We start from the raw sequence: 12,056 nt of genomic DNA, 5'->3' as shown, positions 1-12,056 counted from the left end.
TTTGGAGGAAACCAGGCACCACTCATCACCAGGCCAATACCATCCCTACAGTGAAGCATGGTGGTGGCAGCATCATGCTGTGGGGATGTTTTTCAGCGGCAGGGACTGGGAGACTAGTCAGGATAAAGGTAAAGGTGACCGCAGCAATGTACAGAGACATCCTGGATGAAAACCTGCTCCAGAGCGCTCTTGACCTCAGACTGGGGCGACGGTTCATCTTTCAGCAGGACAACGACCATAAGCACACAGCCAAGATATCAAAGGAGTGGCTTCAGGACAACTCTGTGAATGTCCTTGAGTGGCCCAGCCAGGGCCCAGACTTGAATCCGATTGAACATCTCTGGAGAGATCTTAAAATGGCTGTGCACCGACGCTTCCCATCCAACCTGATGGAGCTTGAGAGGTGCTGCAAAGAGGAATGGGCGAAACTGGCCAAGGGTAGGTGTGCCAAGCTTGTGGCATCATAGTCAAAAAGACTTGAGGCTGTAATTGCTGCCAAAGGTGCATCGACAAAGTATTGAGCAAAGGCTGTGAATACTTATGTACGTGTGATTTCTCCGTTTTTTTATTTTTAATAAATTTGCAAAAACCTCAAGTAAACTTTTTTCACATTGTCATTATGGGGTGCTGTGTGTAGAATTCTGAGGAAAAAAATTAATTTAATCCATGTTGGAATAAGGCTGTAACATAACAAAATGTGGAAAAAGTGATGCGCTGTGAATACTTTCCGGATGCACAGTATATATATATATATATTATACACATACATACACAGTATATATATACAGTATATATATGTATATACAATGTGATCAGCAGGGAGTGCCAATGAGCTCCAAGTTCCAAACACAACAACACAAACACAGGTCTTAAGTTCAAATAAAGATTTTATTTTTCATAAATACCTCTCACAGGCTACTCTCAAATGTCATACAAACACAAAATACAAACAATAATCTTCTTCCTTCTCTTTGTCTTTCCTCTCCTTCCTCTCCTCCAGGTGAGCTTTGTCCTCTTCCACCTGACTCATTGCATTCAGGAAGAATGGGCTGGGAATAGTTAAAAAAACAAAACATAAATGTATGTAATTAATCGTGATTAATAGCATCTAAAATTAAAACATGTAATTATAAAATTAATACATAAAATCATGAAGTAAATAGACACTGAATCAAAAAATTAATGTAGAATGAACACAAAGGAATTTAAAAAAATAAATGGCATAGTTTAAACTTAACACTAGAATCCCTGAAGCTTACAATGTTTTTTTGTTGTCCCTGACCTCCTTAAGTTTTCCTGACATACACCAAGAAGGTCTTAGATCCTTATTACTGTGCTAATAGCACACTTTTGTTTTGCTAATGTGTGGTTTAGCAAAACACAGCCTGCTACATCCCCCACCCTCCATTCAGTCAGATGAAGCCAGTGCCCTGCTGAAATTCTCACAGCTGAAGTGTGTGTTGAAGTGTTTATCTGGTGATGTGTTTGTAAGGAATAATATAGGCAGTGAAATATCATGATTTGAAATACATACATTTCATGTGTGTTCCGTGTCTACAATGATCTGTGTAAATGTAGGATGACAGAGGAAATGCAAGGCAAGAAATGCTGACCACATACCTGAAGCAGAAAATGTTTTCATATGTTGTAGTCAAATGACATAATTTTGACATTAAGTGTAGGATGTGTGAAGCCCAAATATCCAAGAAACATTTTCACAAAAGATGTAACAAATCAAGTATGCTTTTATTCAAGAATAAAACTGATGAAAAAGAAATTGCTCAATTGACATTTTGCTGAAGCCCAACTATCAGTCGGAACTAAATAAAAGACGTTCACATGCGTGCGTGTTTGTGCGTTTCATTTTCAACCAGTACTCAAAGTGAGAATGCGGTTCTTTCACAGATCTGTGTAGATGGTGGAGTGGATAAGTTACCGTTTAGCAATAGTGAGGTAATGGGTTTGAATCCTGCATCTTCTCTGTATTTAGTGCTTTGAGTAGTGAACTGCTATTATTATTATTATTGTTATTATTATTATTATTGACATATAACAAAAATATACATTTGATGCGAGTCTGTAAAATCCTGTGTAAATTTATGGTACTCGTAAAACATGTTACTTTTCCTCCCACACGGACATTCATATCAACACGTCATTTGAATGATTTTTTTTTTTAAATTCAGTTTCATTCTTGGATTCTTGAATAAAACTGAATTTGAAAAAATTCTTTTAATTCAGTTTTATTCTTGAGTAAATCTAAATTTGAATGATTTTTTTATTCAGTTTTATTCTTGGATTCTTGAATAAAAAAATTGTTTAAAAGACAAGGTGATACGAATATCTGTGTGCGAGAAAAAGTAACATCCTCCATAGACATTTCAGTGTCTGTTTGTTCAGCAAAACACCAAGAAGAAATGATTGAACTGTGTTTGTGTGTGTCTGCTTTTACTCCTTCTTCACTATCTTTTTCCAAGTACTGTAAATTTACACCAGCTGTTACAGACTCAAATCAACTGTATGTTTTTATTATATAATAGTAACAATAGCATTTCACTACTCAAAATGGTAAATGCGAGGCTTGTATATGAGGCAGTGGTTCTCACCTCTGTACCAGCCAAGCAGATGTGTCTTCTTTCTCTTGATTGATATTTGGGCTTCAGTTGTTACATATTGGCAGTAACATGTCGATTGAACAATTTCTTTTTCTTGAATAAAATTGCACTTGTTTTGTTATACAGTACCTTTTGTGAAAGTGTTTATTTGATATTTGGACATCAGTCTACATACACTATACACTTCATATCAACATTTTGTCAATTATTACTTTAACATGAAAAAGTTTCTGTTTTACTTATGTGGTCAACATTTCTTGCCTCACATTTCCTTTCATCCTACATTTACACAGAACATTGTAGACATAGAACGCACATGAAATGTATGTATTCCAAATAACGATATATTATTTACCTTATACAATTCCAAACACCTTTCTCCCAAATAAAATGACTTTAGTGATAAATTTACATCTGATTTGACTTCATAGGGCCTGTAGTTGGAGGAAGAGGGGAAGTATTGAAAAACTGCACCAGCCCTTGACATGGGGTGGAATTACAATGCAATATACCCTGAAATTGTCGCCCTTGTGACAATTTAAGTGACACGGCCCCTTCTCTTTGGGTGGCCTAAACCAAGAGGTTATGTAAAAGAGCATCAGCAGGAACGGTCGGGCAATATTGAACCTTAAATGGCTGGTGATCCAACCACCTGGTGACATGCTCATTTGACTCTATACAAAGCCATCCACTGTAGAGAGTAAATTTATGGCCCAGAAAGTAGTATCTCAGTTGCTGTATGGCACATTTAATCACCAAGACTTCTTGTTCCACTGCCGCATACCTTGTCTTTCTGTTCAAAAGTTTCCAACTCAGTTATGTAATTGGATGTTCAACACTGTCGATACTACAGCTTAACACAGCACCAACACCAGTGTCTAAAGCATCGGTCTGGATAGTAAAAGGCAGAGAAAAATCACTTGCCAGTAATATGGGTGCTGAAGTAAGGGTCTGCTTGAAGTCATGAAAGCATCATCCACTTTATCGTCCAATACCACCACTTTGGGGGCCTACTTTTTTGTGAGGTTTATCAAGCACGTAGCTCCTTCAGAGAAACGAGGTACAAACCAGCAGTAGTACGACACTATGCATAAGAAAGCTTGAACTTGCCTCTTAGTTTGTGGACAGGGCCAATTTAATATGCCATTTATTTTGGTATACTGTGGTTAAACTGTTCCCCCAATCACCAATATTTTTTAAGATTTATCCAGAGTTCGGCTTCACATAGTAATTTGAACACAGGTCCAGGTACCACACAGTGTCCACTAGGAGTGCTAAGCATTTTTTTTCCTTGGCAGATTCCATTAAACAAAGTTGCCAGTACCCTTTCGTCATATCAAGAGTGGCCAGATAACATGTCTTTCCAAGTTGCTCGAGGAGTGCATCCACTAGGGAGACTTGAATAAGCCAACAGAAGTCATAACAAATGTATCAAATGATGTCAAGTATTGAGACCAAAACAATGGGTCTAGACAAGGGACCAATAACCCCAAGGTCTATCATTTGTTGGATCTCAAGCTCCACTTTTGTTTGTTTTGCCAATGGGAGTCTATATGGACATTCTTTGACAACCATGCCAGATTCTTTAATGATGTTGTGAGCAATCAGAGAGCTCCATCCAGGTTTTTTATCCAATACCTGTGGGACAGAAAGGACTGATTCCAGCTCCCATTATTGTTGGGATGTCAAATTAGAACAAAAAGTGTACTGCTCCCTATTGATAAAGAAAGATTGTGGCTATCCAGAATGGGGATTAGGATCCCATTCCTTCCATAGCTACAGCAAACTGACATGGTAAATACACTCAGCTGAATGATGATTTTACCAAGTAATCAACCAAACCATTTCTTTCTTTGATCTCATTGTTGGCTACTATGTGCCAGCAATTTGGAATGTGAGGTGGGGATATGGACTATGACACTATCACCAGGATTGAACTCACAGAGTGTCACACCACAGTTATATTGATGGGCCTGTGCTGTTTGCTCATACTTCATATTCATTTTTACGATAGGTTAAATTAAGTCAAAATGATCATGTAATTGAGTGATCTATTCAAGTATATTAGTGGAAGACATTCTCCCACTCTTCTTTTAGGATGTCCAAAAGACCACAGGGTTGCCTACCACACAGGAACTCAAAAGGTAAGAAACCCATAGAGGCTTGTGGGACTTATCGGTATGTAAATAATATGGGGGGAATAACTGATCCCAGTTCCTCCCATCCTTTCTGACCATCTTGCATAGCATTTGCTTCAGTTTCAGAATGAACCACTCTACTAAACCATCAGTTTGAGGATGATACACTGAGGTTTTTAGGTGCCTGATCTTGAGTAATTTGGGGACTTCCCTGAACATGTCTCAGGTAAATAGTGTCCCATGGTCTGTAAGGACTTCCTTAGGGATACCTACTGTTACTAGTTCCCTTGTAATGTTTTTAGAATTGGCTTGTCACAATGGGTAAGCTTTGTGGTATCGGGTAGTGTAATCCACTAGTACAAGTATGTATTTATGTCCTTGGGCTGAGGGTTCAAGTGATCCTACTGAGTCCACTACTGTTCATTTGAAAGAAATGTCTATAAGCATCACCAGAACAAAAGGAGCACAGTCCTTCCAAGGAATCTGGTGTAATTGACATTCCAGGCAAAAAACTACAAAAGCGGCCAAACTCCTGGTTAATTCCTGGCCAATAGAAATGAAGCCTAATTTGACCTAGTGAAATGAACTCCTAGGAGGTGGACATGAAATAGTTTGCAAACCTGCTGCCAGTAGGCTTTTGGTAATGGCAACAATAAAACCTAACCCTCATTTATACAATAAATCGTTATCAAGTACAAAATGTGCCACAAGTACCTGGGGAGGCCCAAATGCACATTCCTTGTGGAAAGTCATCCAAGCTGCCTTATGAGCCTTCGAGTTGGTGAGTTGGGACGGATGATTAGCCACCTGAACCCTCAATACTGGTTTGATAATCTGCGGAAATGATCCTACCGACTATGCTACTGTAAGAAAAACACAAAAAGATCATAAAGGTTTGGGGCACTAGCTGGTGATCCCCATATAAATGCAGCAAGAAAACAACAAAGTGAGTTTAACAAAGATCATAACGTCTTTTAAGACACAAGTCCAAGGCTAGACTGACATAAGAAGGCAGTAGAGGTGGTTATCAAGCAGGAAGGTAGGAAGTGGTGGGCTCCACTGACAGGAAACTGGAAGTGACATCATAGGTCTTTGGGCTCTTAAACTTCTGAGTTGTAGTTGAGGAAGAAGAAAGGCATTGAAAGACAGCTCCACCCCTCGACTTAGGGTGGAATAAACTTTTGATGTTCTCTGAAGTTGTCTCATGTGCGCAAGTGTGTGACAACATATATAATTTTCTGATCTCCTTGGAAGTATTGCTTTTAAATCTCTCTCTTTTACACTTTGTTTTCATTCTAAATTGAAAGTATAATAATTTTTCAGTTGTATTATAAACTCGCCAGTAACGGCGCACTGCAAGATAACATGCAGTGAATACACTTGACTTGACCATTCATAGTTTTCATACTCTTTCTCTCTATGTTTAGCATTCGTTTGCTCAGAGGTTGATGTGCTTGCTGCTTCCTGAGCAGCTCTTCTTTTCTCCACCATAGCGGCCCACATTTTCTCTTCTTTCATCTGCATCTTTTTGCGTTAAAACTGATTAAGTCAGTGTTTGTGTTGCAATTACTTAGTATGTTTTCCTTAATTTTTCACTTTAGCTGGCACTTAAGTCTTCAATCTGCCTCAACGATGATTTAAGATATGAAGAGGTATGGGAAGTGATGGTGAAGGTGGTAGGGAATGAGAACGTGCTGGCCGCTGCCGAGAGTTGATTCTACTATACAAAAAAATAAAAAGAAGAATAACCTTGGAGGTCAATCATCACCCTGAAAGTGGATAGTTGACGTCACATAGTATATCTGTACCAAATTTCAGGTCAATAGTTTGCGAGCTAAAGGTGATTTAAAATCCTGGACAGACAAACGGACAGCCACGGTAGCATATTATATAAGAAGATTTGTGTAAGCTGTATCAATACATTTGAAAATACTGTCATTGGGAACTCCTACTCCTGAAAGCACCTTGTATGTGTAATATGTATACAGTCCAAACAGTGTTCATATTTACATTTAACATACATCTTTTTGTATGAAATTCCATGCATTTGAAAGGTAGACCACATTTCTTCTAGTATTAAAATTTGCTTCCACTGTTATTTCACACGATAAATATTTTTTGGCAAAATGTTTGTTTGATTTGTATTTGTAAAAGGAGCAAAGCTTTCCAACACCTGCATCATCTCTTCCAGCTTTTGTTAAGAGGAGAACAGGTTGTAACAGACATAGGAACTATATGCATCCTTGTCCTTTCCTTCGCTTGGGGTCTTGTCTGTAAACCACTGACATAATTTTAAGTAATGGTCATTCTGTCAATTTGAAAGCCATCTACTGCAGCTATAATTTTAAAGATTAATGAATGCTATTATCAGTCTTTTGCATTTGCACTGTTCACTATGTGGTTTTGAACAATCACATTATGGAGTCAATTTCCTACATCTGTTGCTTTATATTGTCACTGAGAGGGGACTGGGACACAACCTTGAGCAGCACTGAGCTTTTGTTTAAGCAACATTAATGAAAAATATTCAGTTCAACATTTGCAAATCATTTTTGAAGAAAAGAACCATAAGTGGTTGGTCTTGTGCTCATTCAGTTGGTAGTGAATGGCCCAGGTTCACTGATGACACCTGCAGGCACGCAACCTGTAGCTGGGAGTATTCAGTGGCTACAAACTAAAGAGGGTGATTTCCTGCGGTTCCTAAACAGCAGCCATTACAGCTTCTTGGCAAGAATGTCAGCGGGAGTCATGCTGCAGTTACAAATAGGTAAAAGTCTAGTAATTCTTTTCTTTCTTAGTCCCACGTTCTTTCATTTTTGAAGAGCTGGTTTATTATTTCGGTTTCATTCTAGATTTATTATTTTATTACTGGTTGCCTTTTTATGTATAAGTACCATGCTGCTTGTTTCTCCTTGTTGATTTTCTATTTTTCCTGGAGTGGAATTTATACCATAATTACAGTGACATGAGCAATATTGCCTTTTCTGTTATGTTAATAAAGGCCATTTTTAAAAATGTATTTCGTTATTGTGTACTTAAGTTTTAATTAATAATTATATTGGTGATAAAGAACCACAGGGAAAGGTTGTACTTGTTTGACAAGAGAATATAAAATAATCTGATGCAATTTATTTAATATTTCACATAAATCTTCCAAAGTAATACCAATGCTCTCTACTCCATTTCTCAAACTCCTTTTAATCCATCCACCTTTCACCCTCCTAGCTTTGCATCCTCACAAACCACCTTCTTTCATCCATCTGTATTTGATGTTAATGACCTATAATCCTTTACTTTTTAAGTCAAATTGTCTTGTGCAGGTTTTGTTTCTTTTTTCGTGTTTACTCTCAGTTGATATTTTCATTTTAACAATTTCCTTTTTTTTTTTGCTTGAATTATATTATTTTCACCAAACATCATTTCGATGTACATGTCTGAAGTAAATACTATAAGTCTTCCAGTTTGGAATCCACTGCCATCACAGCACATCAATGTCTTCAAATTGAATTGAAAATATACTTCATATTTAAAGGAATATTTACATGCATGCATTGAACATTTTTCTTACCCCATTATAAAAAAAACTTCAGCTGTAAATGCAGGTCAGTTCCAATCCAAATAACCAATGGTTTTCTAAATAATTCCTCAATACACTGTGGGCACTACTTGTTTTTCCACAGTACATGAAAAAAATATGAATATCCAGTCTCAGAAATTAGATTGACATACATTTAATATTTTAATCAGCAGGACGTGTGCGCATCTCTGTAAAGTTTTTAGCTTAATTAGTTTATATAGGACAAATGATGCATATATATTTGTGAAGCATTACCTATAGATGACAGACATCACTTTAACAACTGTAAGTAAAATGATCAGAACTTCACAAAAAAAGTAAAGTTCTGTAATTGTATAGGGTTCAGTAGATGACAAATCGTTATTCATCCCCAAAATATATAATTAAATGTAATCAAAAAAGAATAGTGACACCTAGCCTGAAGACCTTAATTACAAAAAAGTCCAGCAGCAATAAATGCTAAAATGACTGTCAACTGAAAATTTCTGCTGCTCTATTGTATTCACATAGGTCTGTAGAAACTGATAATACAGGCAATTATTCCGATAGTGCTTTTGTTATTTTTTAGAGTAGAAATATGACTTTTGCACTGCTGAAAATGTTATGCTTAGATTACAATCAGTTTATCTGCAAAAGATATGTGTTACTATTTTCTGATACAGCAAGTATTTGAGCAAAATGCTTCCATTGCATTCTGCAACTTTCCCAATTAATCCAGTTTTCTACTTGGTACGGTCCTAACCTGCTTAATCCACAGCCAGAAGATTCATTTAGTCGATATTTTGATCTCCTCTGCAAAGTAACTGGTGATCTCTGAAGTTGATTGCCATTGGGAACATTAAGGTTTTATTTAGAGACTAATTTTTACCGTATAATTTGCTGCTATTGCTTTTAGCCTTGTGTATTAATTCTGTGCACAAATATGAACTGAGCACAAGATCATGCCATTATTTTATTTGTTTCATCATTATTACTTGTATACGGCAGAATTTAAAATTAAGGTAATAACATACCATCTTGCTAAGAGGAAAGGCACTGACAATTCACAACCCATTATTTGAAAAATGAATGAACAGATTAGTGGATGTGAAAGCTTTATAGTAAAATATTTTATTTAAATATTGCCTTCTAATGGTTTGCTAATTTATATTTTAGTTTTAAAATTGTATGTTTCACTACAGATATAATAACATAACACTAAAATCTTATGGAAAAGTAAAATATATCATTGGATGTTTCTAACTTCATATCTGAGAATAAAAAGTCTGAACATCCATCTCTCCATCCATTTTGAAATCCAATTTATCTAGTTCATAGTCACCATGAGTGCCATCATGAGGAAGGCAAGAATTCACCCCAGATGAGACACCAGTTGAGCACATGGCGCCCTCATATATACACCCATACTAATTCATACTGTGCCAAGTGATGCAAGTAATTAAAAGATAGATTTGTCACAAGAAGGAAATGTAGATTTTTACAGAAGCTCTATAAATAAGTAGATAAGTAAATAAATAAACTAGTAGACTTTGCTCTGAACACACAACAAAATAAACAAAGCAAGAAAATTAGAAAGAAAGAAAACTTCAGACAAGTTTAGTGAGACTTTATATCTACAGCAATACGTCTCCATAAAGGAGCCCCAGACATTTTTCTTGACACACTGCAGCTGAATAACTTGTTGGCTGAAAGTCTTCAGTTTTAGTGTGTCAGACAGAGCATGTGCCACATTGCTCATAATGGCATTGTTTTGCTTTAACTCTCACCTTTGCTACTACCTCCAAGGGGGTCCAGAATGTGTCCTATAACTGCATTTGCCCTTTCAATTAGCTTATTGGTTCTCTTGAAGTGATATTACCAGCCCAGCACACCATAGGGTTGGAGATTGCACTGGTCATCACAACTATAGAAGATGTGAAGGAACACAGTCTTCTAAGGAAAAAAGAACCTGCTCTCCCCTTTATGTAGTTCCTCCATGTTCCGAGACCAGTCCAACCTGTCATTAATGTGCACCTCCAAAGTACTTGTTGGAGTGGAGCACCTCTACATCCACTACTTGAATAGTGACTGGACTTAGAGGCAAGTAATTGGACAAGTAATTCATCTGAACAGAAGACAGAAACCAGCACTGGAGGCATCAGTTCTCTTCTAAATATAAAAACCCATAATCTTACAATGCTCAATTTGGCTTTGGGGGGGAATGTGCTAACTCCATCATTTCAGTGACTAAGTTGGAAATGATGACCTGGCTCCCTAGAGGTCTACAACATAAAAACATAAAAGAAAAAGTAAACAAACAAAAAACAGCATATGGACATTTTCTTGAGAGAGAGGTTAGCAGCATGCGCTGACAGAGCACCACACTAGATTAGATGGAATGGAACAGTGTGGTGTCTGGAGTGCCCATTCTGCCACCAACCCCCAGGTTTTTCCCTGCAGATTGGAGGGCCTACTTGCAGGGCTGGATGCAGATTATTGTCATACCCAGGACGGACATTTACTTGAGCTCATAGAAATACGTTTTTGCTTTGAAATTCCCCATTGCGGCTGCAGTGACCTGTGACGATGCGGGTTTTGCTCATGCTCCCATTATCTGTATGGGAGCCCTTGAACCCTACACCGTCGGTAATGTTACCGATGAGCTTAGCAGTAAGGCACAACGTAGCAACGGGATGGTGCAAAAGTGCAAGATGCTTTTATTTAAAACAATCAAAACAAGGTGTTCAAAATAAATAAAGTGCAGTGTCTCCAAAACAGTCTTTAAATAGATAATTCAATAAAACCAGAAGTGAAAAGTAGAGGTTAAAAACAATAGAAAAATAATCTTTAAAACAACGAGGTTAAAATAGCACAGGAAGCAATCCTTTAAAAACACTCCCATCTGGGCTACTCAACAGGAGAGTCGCCTACCTGCGGGAACAGCTGCCTTTCACTCTGGTCCGGTAGCCCTCCGATCCCTGGCTACGTCGGTCTCCAAACCGGACCGAGACTTGAGTTATTTCCCCAGTGGCCAAGGCACTCACGCTAGAGCTAAACCAGCCCAAAGCCTCCTCGACTTCTGCTCCTTTCAACGGTCAGTCGTCTCCTCTACTGGTCACTCCAGCTCCTAAATCGCTCAGCTGGAGCGACCGCTTCCTTCAGCCCCACTGAGTGTTGGCAAAACACTCCCCTCATGGGCTCACCTCCCAGCTTTCTCTCATTCGAGCCTGCTCACTCGCTCACACCGGCTCTTCCACCACCCTGCTTCCTGCTCTCCAGCAACCTCCCTCCCTCCGTCCTTCATTTTATTCTCTCTAGCTGACTCGCACTTCTATATATCGAGAGGGCATAGCAGCTGCGGCAAATTAGCAGCCCCAGGAACAATCATGGATGCGGGCAGTCTCTCACCTGTGCACTTAGGTAAGAAACACCCACACCAGCAAATCGCCCTGAGAACTGCTTCAGCCACACAACCCCCACACCCACTCACTAAGCCGCGAACACGGTGATTATTTATTTAAAACTGGCCTTAGAACGGGAGCTGGGGACCCGCTATACCACATGACCCTCCTCCGTCATTACAGACTTGTTTTTTAAGTATAAGAACTGTAAAGCAGAAAACTTCTTCCTGTAGAAACAGTAACATGATTTGGCTTTCTCATTTTACGTCATTGTTCTTTTTACCAAGTTGATTTTTTTTCCCTTCTCATTACATAAGTTTATTTTAAGTACTCATGTTTTTGCTAT

The 12,056-nt window shown here is 38.2% G+C and overlaps 1 long non-coding RNA gene across 2 annotated transcripts; it reads right to left on the bottom strand.

The window, feature by feature from the left end:
• Window positions 1-869: 869 nt before the first annotated feature.
• LOC114651340 (uncharacterized) lies at window positions 870-11,777 on the bottom strand. 2 transcript variants are annotated; one of them, XR_003716109.2, is made up of 3 exons: window positions 11,241-11,777; window positions 5,468-5,616; window positions 870-1,049 (listed from the first exon to the last, which is right to left on the bottom strand). It is a non-coding gene; the product is annotated as an uncharacterized LOC114651340 (long non-coding RNA). The 2 variants fall into 2 exon arrangements; XR_003716108.2 differs by lacking the exon at window positions 5,468-5,616.
• Between the last annotated feature and the right edge of the window lie 279 nt (window positions 11,778-12,056).

Source organism: Erpetoichthys calabaricus, chromosome 4, assembly GCF_900747795.2.
Source record: "Erpetoichthys calabaricus chromosome 4, fErpCal1.3, whole genome shotgun sequence".
NCBI classification, from domain to species: Eukaryota; Metazoa; Chordata; class Cladistia; order Polypteriformes; family Polypteridae; genus Erpetoichthys; species Erpetoichthys calabaricus.
Note: the sequence above shows the minus strand (reverse complement) of the source record. Positions and strands in the feature narration are given on the sequence as shown.